We start from the raw sequence: 20,040 nt of genomic DNA on the forward strand, positions 1-20,040 counted from the left end.
CAGGCTAAAGAAGAGATAGGCTGATGTGGTAAGGGATATTTAAAGCCTCGTGGGACCACCAACATATGGTTCCATTGATGCCAAGATTAGCCCCTGTGGAGGAGGCTTGTACACCTATTCTTGTTTAACACATTTTTCATTTGTTTGCATTAAAGGATGTGACATGATACCATGCCACATGTCACCACGTCACATCCACATGGTACCATGTCACATGTTCACAGCATTTGAAAGTGATCATTTCCACAGTTGGTTATGAGCCACTGTTGAAAGATCCACATTCAAATGTCAGGGATCATTTAGTCCAATACAACCACTGTTATTGTATTTCCAAAAAGTGGTACTGATTTATTCAAGCCCAGAAGAACGATTGGTTGAGTAGACACCCAGTGAGAATGATACGTATATTTTTTTATTGATTGCACAAAACTTTAGTTTAGTTAAATTTGTATATAATTCTACATATTTTTTTCATGTATGTATATTTTTTTTGTTCCGAACTGCGAAATATTCAAAATGATACCTTATTTGGCACTTAATTACGGTACATCACTTTACTGTATTCAACCGTCCATTGTTATTTAAATGCTCTTACGCCACAGTACTTAACTGGCTGGCTGACCGGTCAGCTGACTATATTATTATTACTACGACGATTCTTTCCTGAGCCGTCATATTCAAACTTTCACACCCCATTCGTCCCTTAGCTACACTAAAACACTATACACTACTATATACACAACCTTTTAAACCGTGAGTTAGATACCCCAATGACAGAGCGTTTAACGTACCAGCTCAAGGTGGCCTTTCCACGGAAGCATGCCGTTGATCGTTGCTTGTGGGCAGCAGCAGATGATGGGATCTGCATTCCCAACTTCGTGGAGCTCAAGACATCAGATCCGGGCGAGATCTGCGACCTGATGGCTCAGCACGGTGTCACGTTTCCATTCGGTGAGACGGGGGCGTCACGGTGACAATGCAGCACGCAAGCCCCGCATGGGAGCCCACGCGCTCGCAAGAGAAACGTTCACCCAGCGCCAACGGTGATGGCAAATCACCTTTACAAAGCGCCTTTCTACAAGGTGTTCACGGTGCCGTGCGTCACCATAAATAAATAAGTTGTTCACCGTGCGGAGGAAATACTGAGAAGACAAATAGGAGATAATTTAGAGAACTGAAAGCAAGAGTAAATAAACTACTGCGGTTTGCATTCTTTTTGTATTTACCAGGTAATTCCCACTGAGCTATTGGCTCTCTGTCAAATGCAACCTGACCAGACTTGATAGCTCACCGCACAGTGGCTTATATCATCACACCTGGGAATTTATAGTCACAGCCAAATAATCTGAGCGCACGTTTCTGAATGTGGGGGGTAAAACGGGAGGGACCCAGAGAAAAATCCACCAACCACGGGGAGGGAGAGAGAACACTCGAACTCGAGGCGGCATCATCCGGGTCGGGGTGGAACCCACGATGCCCTCTGGTGTACCGGGCGAGGGAGACGACAGCTCCTCGCCACCACGGTAGTTGCTGAGGCAGGATTTAAACTCCGCCGCTGTCTCCCAATCGCGAACAGCGCTGGGCAGGGCGCTGCACAGCCAGGGAGGGGAGCAGCTCAACACTGGGCAGGGTGCTGCACAGCCAGGGAGGGGAGCAGCACAACACTGGGCAGGGCGCTGCACAGCCTGGGAGGGGAGCAGCTCAACACTGGGCAGGGCGCTGCACAGCCTGGGAGGGGAGCAGCTCAACACTGGGCAGGGAGGGAGCAGCACAACACTGGGCAGGGTGCTGCACAGCCTGGGAGGGGAGCAGCACAACACTGGGCAGGGCGCTGCACAGCCTGGGAGGGGAGCAGCTCAACACTGGGCAGGGTGCTGCACAGCCTGGGAGGGGAGCAGCACAACACTGGGCAGGGCGCTGCACAGCCTGGGAGGGAGCAGCTCAACACTGGGCAGGGTGCTGCACAGCCTGGGAGGGGAGCAGCTCAACACTGGGCAGGGAGGGAGCAGCACAACACTGGGCAGGGTGCTGCACAGCCTGGGAGGGGAGCAGCACAACACTGGGCAGGGCGCTGCACAGCCTGGGAGGGGAGCAGCTCAACACTGGGCAGGGCGCTGCACAGCCTGGGAGGGGAGCAGCTCAACACTGGGCAGGGAGGGGAGCAGTTCAACACTGGGCAGGGCGCTGCACAGCCAGGGAGGGGAGCAGCACAACACTGGGCAGGGAGGGGAGCAGTTCAATACTGGGCAGGGTGCTGCACGGCCAGGGAGGGGAATGCCTAGGGGGCACCGGCCATTGATGAGTCCGGTGTTGTTTGTTTATTTTACCTAAAATTACATCAAATTGTAGCATTGCCATCAAAGCAGCTGGCAGGGCATCGTCGCCTTGTGTGGGAGAACGGCAGCAGAAGATGACATCACAGCTTCTCGAGCTTGTTAACATTTTGGGGAGAGTGTCGAGTTGGAGCCTCCACCACCTACTTGGATTGCTGACAAAGAACCAAAGACATGCACAGCTATGAGAATCCAAATTGTGTGGTGATACTGCGTTGGCAGTGGTGCACAAGCACAGACGAAATGACAATGTGTTTGTCAATGACAAACACAATAGGTGACGTTTTGGGCAATGACCCTGATTCATTGCACATAAATAGAGAGGCCAGAGAGGTAAAATCAATACAAGTTAGTGCTCTATACATCTTGCAGTCTACATTCATCTGAGATGTTTAAATGATGCACTTTTCTATCACGTGTTCACATCCTTTTGCCTTTTGCAGTTTGTAAGACAAAAGTGGCTGAAGCAAACAACTCTAACGAGGTAAGGTCTCATGCCGACGTGTGTGTACGCGCAATTTATTTCGCATCGTACGTAGCCAACCATGCTAATTTGGTAAATGTTAGTCCTGGACTAAATGTAAATGCAATGATGTTGTTCGAACTTATGATGCACTTAATTCATTACAGATTTAGCATTCCAAAAAAAGATATCACTTTGAGTGGAAGCCACGAAGCCTTTGGAGAGGCTCATCCTTGGCATAGGCAATTGTATTTTCCACCACTGGCTCAGGGCTGGGCACTGCCTCAATGCTCATTTGAGCAGCAGAAATCACTTCGACTTTTCCCTTAGAATGTATTTTAGGTCGCCCAATCAGATTTGCAGATTCTTGGTGGGTGGGGTGGTGCCTGGGTCATGGTTGCCAGGTGGGGGCGTGTTGAGGGGAGGGGCGTTGGGCTGCTCCGACACTCGTGTCCTTGGGGGTGGGAGCTTCTTATTATACAGGGACATCATTATTTGCTCCCCTGCCGACCGTCTTTTCCACGAATAGTGCTTTTTTTTTTCCCACCCCTCGGCCGTAAATTTCCCTTCCCCCCCAAAAGTGTCCTCGCCAAAATGGTAGCCTCACGAATAAGCCCACGACGCGTTGGCAGCTTGGCACGTTTCGTTTTATTTTCTTCAAAGAATAACGCAGATCTCTCGTCTTGCCCGTCGCATTGCCCGCAGTCGCTCATCCGCTCGGCCCGGCCCAGCCGATGGCGCCGTAGCTAATTTCACGTCGGCCCGGGATAAAATACAGTGACGCGCTTCGGTGGGCGATGATTGCCTCCCCGCATTGACTCCTGCAGATGATGGTGATTTTCGGGCGTCGGGGCCTGAGGGACGTGCGGCTCCCGTGCGTGGCGCAGAGCTTCATCAACCACAACGCCGTGCTGCACAAGGTGTACGTGGTGGGCACTCGCTGGGTGCACAGCCTGCGGCTCTCCATCAAAAACTTCCCACAGGGAGAGCACGGTGCGTTGTTCCAGAGAGAGAGAGAGAGAGCGTGCGAACTTTCACGTTTTACTTAACCCAAGTAAGGAATCGGGATAGAGCACAGTGCGTCAGTGCGTTGTTCCAGAGAGAGAGTGTTCGAACTTTTCACCACCTTCATCATTCTGTTGTCGTACTCTTTGTCAATCCACTGCTGGATGAGGGCCTCCCCATGCCGTGGGGGGGGGGGGCCCTGGGGGGTTTATTTGGCCACACTTCACGCTGTTTGGCGCAGGTTGGTGAAGGCAAGGGAGCACGTGGGGGACATTGCAGCCTATAGCACCTGCTCAATGCATGGTGGTCACAACCGTGCTAATCGGAGGTGCGGGGGAAGGACGACAAAATAAACACAAAAAGCAGTTCTAAGGAAATGAATATTCAATCTAGATTTACAAGTAACAGTGATCTCCAAGTATACATGCTGTCAATCTCTCTGCCCTTCTCTCCCTCCTGATCTGAAGAAGAGCCTATTGCTGTATATATTTTCTGTAAATAGCAAGTGTTCATGATGAAATGCATTCTGCTTTTTTTGTATTCATGTCCTTCATTAACAGTGTCCTGCATTAACAATGAGCAAAGTTTTAGCTGCACGAGAAGGCAGTCAGGTGGACTGTTGCAGTGATCAATGATGCCTGTGACAGAACATGTAGATCCTGTGCTCAAATTCCAAGCAACTGTCAAAGATGAAACCGGGTTCTCATATTTCACGAGTTGCTGGTCTCAGTCCAGTCACCAATAACTGCACAATAAAACCCAGCACGTAAAAAATAAGTCGCCTATGGATTTTCCAGCTTTGAGAATTTAACAAGTTGGCATTATACGCATGCAATTAACACTCCTCGCAAGGCATATCAAAGGTATGCCCCGAGCGTGGATGAAAGAGGCCTATTGAAGTGATTTCAGAAGTAGCTCTGTGGTACACTGCGAGTTGTAGGAGTTCCAAACGAAAACGTCCTCGTGTCCTGGCAAGAACACGATTTGAATTTGTGGATAAAAGCAAAACATTTGAAATGGTGGCCTTGTCCTCAAGTCCTTAGCAGTCGTGGGTTGCCACCTCAGATACAATTAAACCGACACATTATGAGACATCTCCTTTACCAGTGGCAAAATATAGTAATAGGTTTTTACCCTTTCAACTGGTACAAAAACTGACACCTTTGTACAAGGCATCATGTTTGCAATAACCACAACACAAGCAGTCAAAATGTAAACAAAAATAAACAACTCTGATAATGATAATGATATTCACTGTCCTTGAAGTTGATTGGTCCACACCCGATGGAGACTAGGCTCTAAGAAAAGCTGTCTCGGGTGTGGACCAATCAACTTCAAGGACAGTGCATATCATTATCATTATCAGAGTTGTTTATTTTGTTTGCATTTTGACTGCTTATGTTGTGGTTATTGGAAACATAATGCCTTGTATAAAGGTGTCAGTTTTTGTACCAGTTGAAAGGGTAAAAACCTATTACTATAAACCGACACATGTTATGGAAAGAGGAATATCCTGAAATATTGTAAGAGGGGAGAAGGACATGACTTGACAAGTGTATGGTTACACAACTGACAAGCTGAGACTTGTAATGTCCCCGGAAGACTTGCAGATATCATAGGGCGGCGATCTCATAAAGAGGAGGATCCTGGGAAAACCAGGACAGGTGGCAACCCGAAGTATGCTTCCTACTGATACCTCCTAATGTGAACCGATAGCACATTTTTTTTTATTCACCTCGGATGCATTATGTAATATACTGTAAAAAACAATGTATTAGTCGGTGTCATGCACTCATTAAAGTTTCACTGCGGTGATGTCGCCTTGCAGATGCAGACACGGTTTTCTTTCACAGCCATGAGGTCTGCAAACCAAACAAGAACTCCCCTCTCTCAGTCGTAAGTTTACTCACCGTCGCTTTCCCTACATAGTAAAACAAATATTATTATTTTACTTTGAGAATAGGTTTCTTCACCCTTTTTTCTTGCAAAAATACACCTTTTCCAAGGAATCATGTCTGCATTGACCACAATACTTGTGGTCAGAATGCAAACAAAATACATACTCTGATAGTATGATGCATTGTCCTTGAATCGGATTGGTCCACACCAGAGACAGCTTTCTTTTGAGCCTCGTCTCAAACGGTGTTAGACCAGAGGACGCCACAAGGTGTACACAGCCCAAAGACAACGCACTGTCACAGTGATGAGGGCTCGGGGTGAGCAGCTACATCATGGCACCTCCTTTGCCAGTACCAAAATATGAGAACAGGTGTTTTTTTGTTGGCAGAAGAAAGGGGAAAACACCTATTCTCATATTTTGGTACTGGCAAAGGAGGTCCCGTGATGTCGATTATTATACTTTGTGTACCCAAGAAAACTGTCGCTGTTGTCACAACACCGATACATTCCTCTGCGAGTATTTCGCGTGGGAGGAAAAAGCCCCACCCATGCGGGATAAACATCTTCGCAGACGGGCAGCCTCCCACTTACCAGCTTATTTGTAAAATCCAACGGCAACGTGAGCGGTGCGGACCAACCAGTACGAGGCAGAGGGAAGCGTTGATGCTTCGTGAATGCCACCCGGTGTGCTGATAGTCAACGGTGGTTGTCCAGAGGAGGAGACTAGCCCCAGCCATGGGAATGTGGAATCCCCATCACCGCCTCAGGATTCTAACGGGGAGATGTGCACCGCTCTCAAAGCTCATTCGAGCAGAAATTCACTTCGACTTTTTTGTTTGTGATTACTCGTAGAGGATGCGTTGCTCTGCCGCAGCAAAATAAGAGACGGCTGTCTTTTTCATACTCTACTCACAAGCCTGTACTTGGCACACTAAAAGTAATCTTCTTTTATGTAATACAATGCCGTGATAATTGTATTGTGAAATATTTTTTTTTTAATATTCTGGTGGATTTAAAGAATAGTCTGGCAAAATAATTACTTTAATAGCACAAATTGAAAAGTTAGAGCAATTTTAAAATATCCGTGTCAGTATTAGTTACTCTCACCTCTTCGATGTCACGATTATGTCTTTCAAACTCTTTCCGCCGTTTCAATTTAATTCGATGCTTATTGGTTACGCAAAAAATCCGGTTTAACCAGTTGCGTAGGTGGTGTTGGTGGCAGTGGCCCACGGCAGCCACTACCAACAACAACAGAGTCGCTGTTGGGGTAGAGAAGAGCCCAGACAACTCGAGGCGTAGATTATAGAAAATCCAAGGTGGCAGTACTGTAATGCTGACGTGTAAAAATTAAAGGTTGTGGAAACGTGTTAAAATAACGCGACAGGCGTTGCCCGCCAGTGCGTGCGAGCGCGGGTCACTAACGCTGCATCTCCACGAGGGTTTGGGATTACATCGGTTTTGTTGCATTACCCGTAACTGGCATAAAATACGCGGCCAAACACCGGTCGCTGGTTTCTCACAAGCAATAAATCGGAATGTTGAGTTCTGAATGTAAATGTTTACCTTTTAACTGAGAAACAAAGGGAGGCGCCACAGTTAGTCGATCAGCAGGTGCAATGTGGCGGAGTAAAGCTGGGTACTTCCACCTCTTCTAACACGCCTCGTCAGCGTGGAAGAGCAGACAAAATGCCCGGTAGATCTTCCTCCAGTGTGGGCTCATTCACCAGCAGTGGCGTGAAGAAAGAAATTGCAAGGCTGTACCTTTACCTTTTTGCCGTGAAGCGTTGTTCATGTTCGCGCGTGCCAATCGCTGCGTTCGTTACTAAACCTCCGCCGGAATCGGTTACCGCTTCCTGGCTTTCGGAAACGCGGTAACCGATTGTGAACCCTGGTTCAGCGGTGATCCCTTTAACGACGCTCATATTGAATGGTCTCCAGTTGGACGACGAGGAACCGCCCATGCCAATGCCGCTGTGCGAGCGCTGGGTGCACAAGGTGGTGCGCTGCCCTGCAGGACGCGCTGCACGTGACGCTCGTCGGCGTGGACGTGATCGTGGAGAACGGCACCGGGCGGCACTATGTCATCGACGTCAACGCCCTGCCCTGTACGTGCAGCACTCGCACAGCACGCACACGCACACGCTGACGCTGCAGCATTCCGTTATTAGCTTGCTGCTCTAAGAGGGACTGCGGTGGTGGTTGTCGTCGTCGTGAAGCTGCCCCATCCCTTCCCTGACTGTTGCCACCCCCACCACCCAAACATGCTCACCATAGTGTCTAGGAGTGGGGCCTAAGCAGGATGAGGCAGAGCCGAAGTAAGAGGGGGCGGGTCCTAAAAAGGGAAGTCCTGGGCATACAGATGTCGAACTTCCCTTTTGATTTCAGGTGATAAAAGGCAGAGAATGAAATACGTGCAGCAGGCAGACTCACAGCTTTCATGCTACAGATCTGGCCGCAGGCCATCTTGTCAAGTTTATAATGTTTAACCAGGTGAGAACTCAAGAGACCAGGATTGGGTCTCTTTTCAAGAGTGATCTCGGGCACGAGCCTGCCAGTAAGGTGCAGGTGATTGCAATGCATAATCCCAGTTGAGTAATTTAGCGTACTAGACTGTGGGGGCAATGGTGTCTAGCAAGCACCTATTAAGGCTTGCCAGTCGCACAATGATAATAAGAACAACAACGTAATATTAATTTATAGTTTGTAACGCACACAGGTTTCATTAACTGTCAAAGATAGCGAGAGAGTGATTCAGCGCAGAAAACCACAGAGAAGCGGGAAGGCAGCCAGACTGGCGGGAATAGTTGCCCAAGCTCTGTGGACCTATATTGTAATGTGTTTTGTCGTGTGGGAGGAAACCAGAGCACCTGCACAAAACCCACACGTGCGCGGGAGGGGGGGTGCGGTGCTAGCACTCGATCCCCGTACAGATATCATGAATCTGGCCAAGCCAGGAGATGGCAACCACAAAGCCCGGAGGTAGGGAGAGAGTTTCACGGATGAGTGCGATCCACCAGCCCTCGGTGCTGCCTCCACGGCGCTCCTCGATTACAGGCCACGTGCAGCATGGCCACCAGCGCCCGGCGGTTGCAATGTCTACGACCGTGCCTGGCGGCCTTTGCCAAGGGTAGACATTTAAACACCGTGACTCATCCACAGAAAGTGGGTCATTCTGTGTAAGTGGGTGGTTCCTTTACATGAAGCTTATTGAGCCGAGCTTACATTTACATTTACAAGCAAATTTGTCTCTCTGACTCGCTCTCTCCTGCTCGCTCCTACATGATAACATTAGCTACCCTGCCCATCTCTAACCTTGATAAACAGCCTGCCTCAGCAGATTCCCCCTCTTCACCTGAAGACGGTTGCTTGTGTTGCGATCGAAACGTCGTGATCTATTATTTTTTCTACCTACGTGAAAGAACCAAAGAGTATATATTGATATTGTTTGATGATAGTGGTGGTGGCGGCATTGTTCGTCGGACCCTATAGGCAACCAAGCATTTTCCTTGTAATCAGGTCCTGCAGTTGTGCCATTACACACTCGGCCGGATTGTATTTTCTGGATGATTGTAGTTGAGACGTGTACGATTTGCTGAGTGTGTGATGATGCACCCACTTGCCCACCCAGGCAAATGCCCAGCTGCCCAGTGACCCAGCCCAAAGAATGCCGGTGGTGGTTAAGATGATGACGATGATCACGATGCTGTTGACGTCGACGATAACCGTGATGATTTTGTCGTCGCAGCGTACGACTGCGTGCCGGAGTTTTCAGAGTGGCTGGCCGACTACCTCAACTCTGTGATGAAATAAGGACAAAGAGTCGCCCTGAAGCCTGTTCCATGAGCGAGCGCGTACACTTGAGTTTACCACCACCACCACACCCTTGGCTTCACTGCACACTTGGCTCCACCTGGGTTCAGTTGAGGCCAGCAGAGCGGAGGAACACATTCCGTGTGCGCATACACCCGGCGTCTTGATTAACGCAACCCTGTCAGCGGATTAATGAAAGAAAAAGGAAATGTATTGTGACACATTGGGTTGAGATTAAAGTCTACCATTTTTATGCATGGTAATGCTTATGACCGTAAAATTGGGTTTAATTTCTTTAAGGGAACTATTGCACAAGAAGCTGTTAATATTGTCGCAGATGTGAGTCTGTACGACGAAACACTTTTTCTACGCAAATGTAAGCGAACGAAATCTAATTGTATTAGCCTACTATACATCAGCAAAGAAATGCAGAAACTGTGCACAACCATTTTGTTAATCTTGTATACTGTATATATCATTTATACAGTATGCTGTTTGTATTTTGGCTCTTCTCATGAAACGTCGTTTTCTGCCCTTTCTAAATAAGTGAGGCTTTCAAAGTAACCGTTTAGTAGTGATTACGATCCGGCCGGGTGGCTCAGCGGGAGAGCCAAGCGGCTCGCAATTGGAAGGTCGTGACCTCAAATCCTGGTTGGCGGGGGGGAGGGGTGGGGGGGTTGACTCGGCCTTTCATCCCTCGGGTCGATACAAATGACTCCCCCCACGGTGTTGGGAGGTCAACAACGGTGGTTGTCCGACGGAGACACTCGCCCTGCACCTCCCATTAGCACCGTTGACTATGTACGGCGCGAAAGAAGTTCAACATACATACGACCACCATCATAAGAACATGGAATCGCCAGCACTGACTCAGGGCTGTAACCGAGAGATGAACACCGATGCCGTAATGCTCATTTGGGCAGAAAAACACTTTACCTTTTGGCTGTTGCATAGTTCTGCTCGTAAAGGACACTAGAGGACAACTTTTAGAAATGAGCATAATTTAAGTAAACCTGAAATGATAACATTTACTATCGCAAGTTAACAACAATTGGCATTAACAGCTGACTTGAAAGCAATAGTTCGTAAGACGTACTGTGTTTTAAATTAATTGCGTGAGTATTGGATTCATTTTAACTCATTGACCTCTGGATTTCTAAGCAGATTTTTGCTAAATCAAATGAGCAATGTGAATGTGCCTTAAGTTATTTCTATTATCAAAGACAAGATCATTTTGTTTGCAATGAGTTGGGTTGCCGTGATGTAATGTTTCACAACACGATACGATAGAATTTGAATGTTCACGACATGACAATTATCGCGATATCAGCTTCCCATAATTTTGCGATTGTTGAACATCTTTTTCGCCTTTAAGTAGGATTCAAGATTTACCGAAAAAGTTTTTCGACTGCAATTCACTCAACCAAGCTGTCATCAGTCTTGTAATCTCTGTGCATCAGCTCAAGCTTCCTGTAAGTCACCATGCAGCTTCGAGTCCCTCTTCCTCCCCATTCTCATCTCCCCTGACCCTTTTGCTCCCATTTTTTCCATTCCCTTTCCATCCTTGTCATCTCATGTCCCAGTATGTATCTTCTCTCATTCCCTCTCCCGGGATCCGTTGTCTCTTCCCATTCGTCATATCCGTGACTCTCCTCCCCTTCCCGTGGAGTGCCGCCATGGGTGCAACGGTTGCTCGCCTCTGCAACTTTATAATCTACGATGCGGACAATGCGCCCACCGTCGGTTACAAAATATAAACGAATAATAACTACGAAAGCAATGTCAACTTCCACCGATATTCAAAGCGCTGATTTGATGAGGTTATCATCGCCTTCAATTATTGTTACTCGATAAACATTGTCCGGGACATTAAGTGCGTACGAAGAACGATAATCTCGATAACACGATATTTTTGCGAAACGGATGGCGAGTTTTTTCCCCACGGACATCGCCAATATTGCGGCAATCCTGGCGACGAGACCGATTTGCGTTTCCGAGTTACGCGACATTGGGGCATTGTGTGCGTCCTCTGTTCCGTGTTGACATTTATCAAAGGCAAGAACATACCGGATTTATGTTATATGCTGCTGATATAATTGTTTACAATTGAAACGTGTATCAATTCTGTCTATTGGCACATTTGTGTTGGATAACTATAAGCTGATCCTTATTAAAACCGTTGAACCTGTGTGTTTGGTGTAACGTACTCATGCATTGATACATTTATCTAAAAAAGGTCATTAAACAATTGTGGACATTAGCACGGTTATTGTTTTACGGCAGATTTGCATTGTTATTTTTGTACAACTTTTATTCTGAATGAGCATAACCGTGTCGTTGTGAATACTCATGGATACATTGTGGATGTTGTTTTGTAGCACAGTATTGTATCGTTTCATCTTGTTTGACCGAAAAAGGAAACGGTTAATAAAACTTGAACGGCGCATACCACTGGCAGAATACTTGGGTCGAGAATGCTTATTTTTCAAACTGGAATTAAAATACCAAACTCACGTAAAATGTTTGTTAATAAATAAATATAAACTATTCAAACTGCAAGACTGGAGATCTGCTCAATGTGTGTGTGTGAAGCGGTGGTGCAACGGGTCGGGTGCTGCTGTACGAACCCTGGGTCCCCACTTCAATTCCTGCTCATGGCCACCAGCAGCAGAGAGGGATTTTCTGAACCAGTCCTGGGCCTCCACTAAGTCAACTCAGCCTGAAATCGGTACCTAGTGCGGTGTGTAAACATCGACGCTGGGGAAGCTCAGGCGGTTTGGCGTGGTGCTGGATACCCACCACCTCGTGTGCCGTGCCGGCCTTCAGGGGTGCTCGCTAACAGCACTTGCCCCCAAACAAGTGTGTTGAGGCTATACGGGAACCTTTGTTTTGTGTATGGTAACCTGGGTTTCATGCCTGCCCATGACCTGGTGGCAAATGGTATTCGATCGGAGCTTGGGCCTCCCGCAACTCCGGTTGGCACTGTTGGCTATGTATGGTGCGAACGAAATTTCTACAAACAAATAAAACAGGTAAAAGTGCAGCCCTGCAATTACATGCTGACGTCCACTGCTGGCAGAATGACCTCCCCACGAACGATTGAAGTCGAGAGAGCCCCCTCTCGACTATATTTTGGCCTACTCTTCCATGCTGGCCTGACGTCTCGGAGGAGGTGGGCATACCCACGTGTTACCCCACTGCACGCGACCTGCCGATCGACCGAACTGCGGCATGTCCATTCGTGCAGCTGGGGAAGAGGTCAGGGGTCAGGGGTTTTAAGAAAACGTGCATCGTTTTTTCAGCTGCCGCGCCGGGAGGTCGAACCGCCGACCTCTGGGTTGCCTTCTAACTTGGGTAGCAACCCTGGGTAGACTTGGCCGACAACAAGTACCCAGTCTGACGTCGACATTCAGAGCTGGTGAGACAAAGGTGGACGAGCATTGGTGGTTCTGCCCCACCGCCACTCGATGCGAAACATTTCACCCCGGCAGACTGCCAGGCACCTTCTTTGTCTTTTGTATATTAAATGCCATTACCATACGTGAATGCGAGTGACAGCTTGTCGAAATACAATACTCTACTGTCTTGTGTACAGGTTCCCCGGGTATAATGAAACAACCGGTTATTTTTTTCCAGTATAATTGGGGCTGTGTTAGGTGCTGAGTTCTAGAGGACTATTTGTATTATGATTTACCTACTACATGCGTGATAGAACATGTAGGTTAGAATGAGAATAATCCCAACTGTAAGGGAATGTAAGCGGAGTTTGGGCAACGGACGTCGCTTAGAAGGGGATTGTGGGCCGATAGTCAGGAATAGCAGCAGAGCTGTCAACCCATAGGGTCTACCCGTATTCTTGTACAGGGAAATTGAGTTTTCAGGTCCATACGCCATACAGCCATTTTAATACGGGCAAAAAGTTTTTTTTTATTGTCAATTTGTTTGTGTTTGTCCCTTGTGATGGGACTTGGTAGGATGAACGTTGAGATGTATAAGGGGCACTGGGTGACCAATAAAGTCTAAATTGGTCTGTAAGAAGGTAGGGGCACTACTGATAAGGGGGTGACAGCTATGGAATAGTAACCGAGTGGCAGAGCCACGGAACCGATCGCGTCCCAAGGCGACGTCCACGCAGGAGACGGAGCGTTGAAATCGGCTCGTGCGCGGGCGCTGGGTGGATTGTCACATCGCACGAGTGTTTTGGGGGAGGCCGGCAGGCCGTCATCCAGCAGTGGATTGAATCATGTGTGGCACATTCGGAATGGACCACTTTTAATTATGTCCTCGTTCAGCAAGGGAGTAAAGTGTGGTTTTGTGAAGGTCCTTCTGTGCTGCGCAGTACATCGATGCACGTGTAGGGGCGTCAATGGGCTGTGGGGTGTTCTGGGATCCCCCGGGACCCCGCCCCTCGGTTGGGAGGTGTATAAAAGGCGGACCTCTCTCTCTCCAGGCTCGAGACCAGTTGAAGACCGAAGCCGAAGAGCAGCTCGATAGACCCTGAGACCCCTAGCCCCGCTGCCCTCGTCAGGGCCGCGACTCTGTGCGGCTCAATGGTGAGACCCTGGGAAGCCCTGGGTTGACGTCCTTGTAAGGGCCGGGTCCAGCGGGTCAGTGGTCGGAACTCACACCCTGGCGAGGGCGAGCGAGAATAGCCTCCCCCTAGGCATCCATAGCCGGAGGACCCCGAGTGTAGTCCTGTGTCAGGGTGAGTCATCCCGGAGGCAGTACCTCCCCAGACAGCGGTGTAGGATGACCGTAGCCCTGAGTGTTCTGGGACTGTACTGCCGAGCGTGGTGTTAATAAACAGTGTTGCCTCCAAGAACCGTCTCCGACGTCTCCCGAATCCACCCCACTACACACGTGTGTGTACACACACGCAGCGTGCGATACTGAGTCGGGCCTGTAGGTGGCTGGCAGGGTTATTGAGTCACCTGACCTGTACACCAGTCACGTGGTTAATGGCCACTCGGTTGAGGATTGCTGTGTGTGACACACGTGCTGTCGATTTTTACAGATTACCACAATAAATGTGTTTGCCCTCCATTTGGAGCACCTGCCCACGTCCTTCATTTCGAGTGTGCAACACATCGCTACATGGCTGACGACGTTTTGAGAAGAACAGCTCCCATGAGGCTGAGTCACAAAAGGTAGTTCAAGGTGACTTAAATAAATGTAAGAGGTAGGGATGTGGCCTTGAATGTATATGCCCTTCATGCCTCCCAAGGCATCTGTCGAGTATTGTTTTACGGGAACATAATCTGTAAACACAGCGAGGCGGTATAGATTATTCAAGAGCAGAGTGTATATTGGAGGCGGTGTGTGTGTGTGTGTGCACCTTGGCACATTTCCTATGAATGGGACAAATGTGTGGGTGTTTTAGCTGGCTCCCTGCAGCCAGCTTGCCGAGGCTCGTCTGTGCGGCCGCGTTGTCCGGCGTCTCTGTTTTTCCAGTTTCGTGTTTGCGGCGGTAGACGACTCGGCAGCGCTCCCCTGCCGCTGACACATCGTTACCTCGTGCGCAGGAACCGGTCGACGGCTATTTATATACCCCGTGCCCTCTCTCGCTGTGCGACACTTAGCATGACGACACCTTTCATAGAACACACAAATGTTGTTTTTTCCATTACAGTATTGCCTATCACCAGCATCATGGGCAGGTGAATTCGCCACCTGTCCCGGTTTTCCTAGGACGAAATCTGTCGGTGCTGCTCGGACCGTGAAAAATGACTTTTGTTTTCAGTTGCGTACTAAAGTAAATAAAATACACCACTGAGGACAACGTGTTTACAAGCAGCTCTCCCCTTCTCCAGTATTGTGCCCAGTGGCGGCTGGTGATATTTATTTTTGGGGGGGCGCATTTTTTAAATTTTATTGAGGGGGGCAAATAAATATAAAGCAGTACCAAAAGCCATTTTGACTACTTGAATATAAATTTTGATGATCTTTATTTACATTTCAGACCAAAAGAAGTACCAAAAAGCATGTTTCCTACTTGAACATAAAAACGTTAGTTTCATGCTATTATCAATATGGCTGCGGCTACTTTCATGACGTTTGCATTTGTCAGAGAGATGTTTGAGGTCTCTTACCCCCGTCGTTGTCCACAAAACTTCAGTGCCGACACTTTGAAATAAAAGACAGGGAAAACAAAAAAGAGAATTGCTAACATCACATCCAGCCAGCCACCTCCGTTTCTCATAACAAGCGCGGGTGAAGCTTCGTGTGTAGCTTCGTCCTCTGTCACTGGCCTGCTGCTGGATTTGTAAATCGGGTTGGTCCGGTCCGAGATCCTTTATCTTTTTTATTTCTTCCAGCGAAAGCCTTGTGAAAGGGTTTTTTTGTAAATAAATTACAGAATTTGGATGAACTGCTGCCATTGTTTACACAAAAAATTTGATCAGCCTAGCAAGTGTCAAAGTGGTGTCGCCTTCGCACTCGCAGTAGTGGCCTACAGCGTAAATTTGAATGACAGGTGACGAGAACCAATCAGATTGGATAAAATAACATGTATCCAATTCTGATTGGCCAGGGACGCAACGACTTGCGCCCCGAGGAGAATCTTTAAGAAACCAATTAGAGACCAGCTTCAGGTCACATGCTGTCCGAAAATGTAAAGTCTCACATAGACATACATTTGTCCGGCGCCCCGCATAGAACACATTTAAAAACATAGAAAATAGTTGACCGATTAAAGCCAGTTTTTATTAAATGCTGATGCTTTTCTTACTACCAGCCGGCACATCGTATGAAAAAAATATTTTATGTATTTTTATATTAATTTTGTATATGTATATTTCTGGAATATTGATGGGGGCGGCGCCCCTGCGCCCTCTATTGACGAGCCGCCACTGAATTTGTGCCATGTAATTATTCCCACTGTAGTCCTGTTTTGTTTTAACCCAATCGGAAAGTGAACCTATGGAGCATCACTGAGTATTTGTTTCCCAAATGAAACGAGGGTGGCAGCAGGGCAATGTCTGTGATGGAAGGATCTGGACATTTGACGACACTGAGCATTACACACGAGGGGAATTGTTCACAAGGGACCTTGTGCGTCACTAGACACCGAGGCAGATGTAAGCACAACAGCGATTACAGTGGCAGACATGGTGCTGGTGGTGGTCGTATTGATGGTGGAAATGATGATGGTGCTGTTGATAATGGCAATAATTGTGCTGGTGTTATGGCAGTGATGGTGGTGGTGGTTATTGATGATGGCGATAATGATGGTGGTGTTGATGATGGTGCTGAGGGTGTTGGGAATATATAATGTTGGCGTATTGGTTGAAGTTTTTTGGTGACGATACTTATGCTAGCAAGTGGTGTTGCTGATAGTGTTTGATGGTGGTGGTGGTGCTGATAATGGTAGGCCGTGTTAGGTCGTGGTAGCACTTGATAATGGTGATGTTTGTGGTGATTATGTAAATTAAAGATTATGTTAGTGATTGTTGCAGTAATTATGGATCGATGATTATACATTATTGATGATTGATGAATGATGTTCAATGATGACGATTATTTATTGTGATAAATAATGATGGTAATACAATGTTGACTTAAAGCTTTCGTGACTGCAGGGACTCATATGTTTTGGTTCTTTCGGTAAAGTCACGTAGATAGAAGAAAAGATAATAACAATAAAATAATAAAAGACCGAAAGACCCAAAGACTACTACGGTAACACGATCATGCTTAACACTGACTGACGATGACGACGATGCTGGCAGTGGAAAACACTCGATGTGGAGCACGGGACGACGATTGGCTCGAGAGCGGTGGCACGGCATTGCGCTCGTGCTGAATCAGCAAACGTCGCATCACTGCGCCTGTCATCACCCCCACCCCCCACGTGGCCGCCGCGCAGAGCGAGCACGTGGCTCTGCAGAGCCGGGAGGAGGCAGAAGGGGGCAGCACGCGTGCGCTGTGTCAACCTCTCCTCACATCCCCGGCATTCACACACAGCCGTCGTTGTTCAGACCAAGGTTGCCACCTGTCCAGGTTTGGCCAGGACAATTAGTGATAGTGCATAGGTTTGATGGACATCGGCTGACTGAGAGGAATACGTCTGAGTTTGGTCTGTGGAAGAAGGATGTCTGAGGCCAAGCTCTGGATCTGAGGCCCCAACAGCCAAAGGAAGGGTTGCTGCATCACACGGAGATTGACCCTGCTTTAGACTCCCACTTTGAGAGGAAACCTGTAATGTTATTCCCTCCTATGTCTGAATTTTCTCCCATTTCCACTCACGTGCCAAAATCGCAAAGCATGACCCTTCTGCAAATGAGTGTTGAGGCCTTCATGTGTGAATGAAATGCTGCCTTGTTGTGTGTGTGACAGGTAAAGTGGCCACGTTGACGGATAAATTGGGCCAAAAATCGCTGTGGTTTGAGGCATTCGTCCGCCAAAGAGCTTTTTTGAGAACAAAAAATCGTAAATATAATTGTTTTCATCATTTGTCAATATTCCACTGATCGAATTAAAGCCTCCCCCCACGTCGCGTTGGTCACGCTGTGAGTTATTCGACCAGACTTCACTGCGCTGGGTGGTAGTGCCATTGAGTGAAAGCGGGCTGCTAACCCAGACCAGGCCCGGTTTGGCGCAGGAGATTTAGCTTTAGGTGCTGCAGCCCAACAGCCTTGGCATGTAAGTGTTCTCCCCCCTCCCCCCAGCACCGCTTAGTGGTTTAAATGCAATACTGAATCACTGTGATGAATCCCATCGTGTACTAATGTGGTAATTATAGCCATTTCATCACAATGTGTATTACGACCAAGCAGTGTCCGGCATTAAAATCGCTCGTTCGTTTTTCACGGTGGTTTATCGCTACGAGTGGTATACACACCACGTGTTCAAGCCGGCACTGACATGGCCGTGCTACATAACCATGGGGTGTTTGGCATTGGGCACGGCTGGTGGTGATGAAACAGTTAGAGCAAGGAATTGATTATACACAGAGAGGCTCCCCCCCCCCCCCCTAAAAAAACCCAGCAACATTGGGGCCCCATCCAACTTAATCCGGCCCTGCTGATATCGCCTGCCACTAACGCGAGCAATGGCCTGGACTCGAACTCGCGCGCTTTCAGATGCGCTTCTGCGGCCGTTTTGTTCGATGGCTTCGCCAAAAGTCGCTGCGAAGATCGAAATTCGCGTGATGGTTTTTTCTCCTTGAGACCAGCGAGGTGTTTGTGGTTCATTTGTGGCAAGCACTTTGTGTGTGCAATGAGTGCTGCCTTCAAATGCATTTGTCGCACTTTTTTACAGCGGACTACGCGAATTGCACTCTTGTGCCAACAGCACCGCTCATTCACGAGCACCGTTCTCTGGACTGAAGTTACACGATTGAAACGAGAATCTGAATTGTCTGCAGCGTCTTCTTGATCACGTCTCAAGAAAAGAGACACGTGGGAAATATGTGGAGGGGAATTGATACGGACACGTGTCCTGAGTCGTGCCACCACCACGGGATCTTTGTTTGCCAGTTCCCAACTACCGTGTGTAGTCAATTCAGTGCTTGATTCCCAACTACCGTGTGTAGTTAATTCAGTGCTTGGTTCCCAACTACCGTGTGTAGTTAATGCAGTGCTTGGTTCCCAACTACCGTGTGTAGTTAATGCAGTGCTTGGTTCCTTGAGAAAGGTTTCTATTTGGTGTGTGTACATGTTAACACCTGCTGTTTTATTGCCCGGAAGGCGACAACCTATTCCTATTTTTCACGCGTGCCACGAGTCGTGCGTTATCGCAAGCGATGACGTGACAGCGACTAATACACATTTGAAAAACTTCTCGGTAACTTCTCATTCCGGTACGTATGCAAAAAAATAATAATACGTTCAAGAAAATAACTTAACTTCATAGCATTGCTACTTTATGGCAAAAACCGCGTTTTAATCGTGGGATATATGAACACCATTATATTTTTCTCTATTTGCTCACCGATTTTGATTTTAATTCAGACCCTCTCTAGAAAACAAATCTCAACCCCCTCTTGCGAGCGGACGGGACCCACTCTTGACCAGCTGCTGCTGGAGTCGAGGGTGCACCTGCCGCCCACCATCAACTTGAGGCCCCTTCGCACCCCGCATGCAATCAGGATGTCGCGAGTCAAGCGTCGACCTGTGGGCACTTCTCGTGAAACCCCAGCGAAGTGTCAAGTGGACGCGTCCATCACAAGCAGAGGACGCCTTCCAGTCCACACGCGCGTCGGTCAGCTACGCTCAAAATGTCCACGAGATTCGGGATTCAATCACCAAAGGACATTTTATTTAAAAGGGTTTATAATCGCCACGTTGTTACCTACTTAAAGCAATTATAGCTTTAAGATGTGTGTTGTGTGCATGCTTTATTTATACAATGGTTAATTGATATTGCTCCAGTGAAATAAACTCATCTACAATTACAAGCGAAAATCCAGTTTTATTACTCTATTACTTATCGTAAATATATATTATCAAAGATTTAAAAGACCACTGAAAAAAAATCCGAAGCTATTATTCATCCAATCACATAGCTACCAATAGTAATTTATTTTAA

The 20,040-nt window shown here is 47.7% G+C and overlaps 1 pseudogene; it reads left to right on the top strand.

Moving 5' to 3' along the window:
- LOC133352533 (inositol-tetrakisphosphate 1-kinase-like) overlaps positions 1 to 9,654 on the top strand; it is a 33,844-nt pseudogene extending 24,190 nt beyond the window's left edge.
- Positions 9,655 to 20,040: the final 10,386 nt, after the last annotated feature.

This window comes from Lethenteron reissneri, chromosome 41 (assembly GCF_015708825.2).
Source record: "Lethenteron reissneri isolate LAM-NWPU_2019-01 chromosome 41, ASM1570882v1, whole genome shotgun sequence".
Taxonomy (NCBI): domain Eukaryota; kingdom Metazoa; phylum Chordata; class Hyperoartia; order Petromyzontiformes; family Petromyzontidae; genus Lethenteron; species Lethenteron reissneri.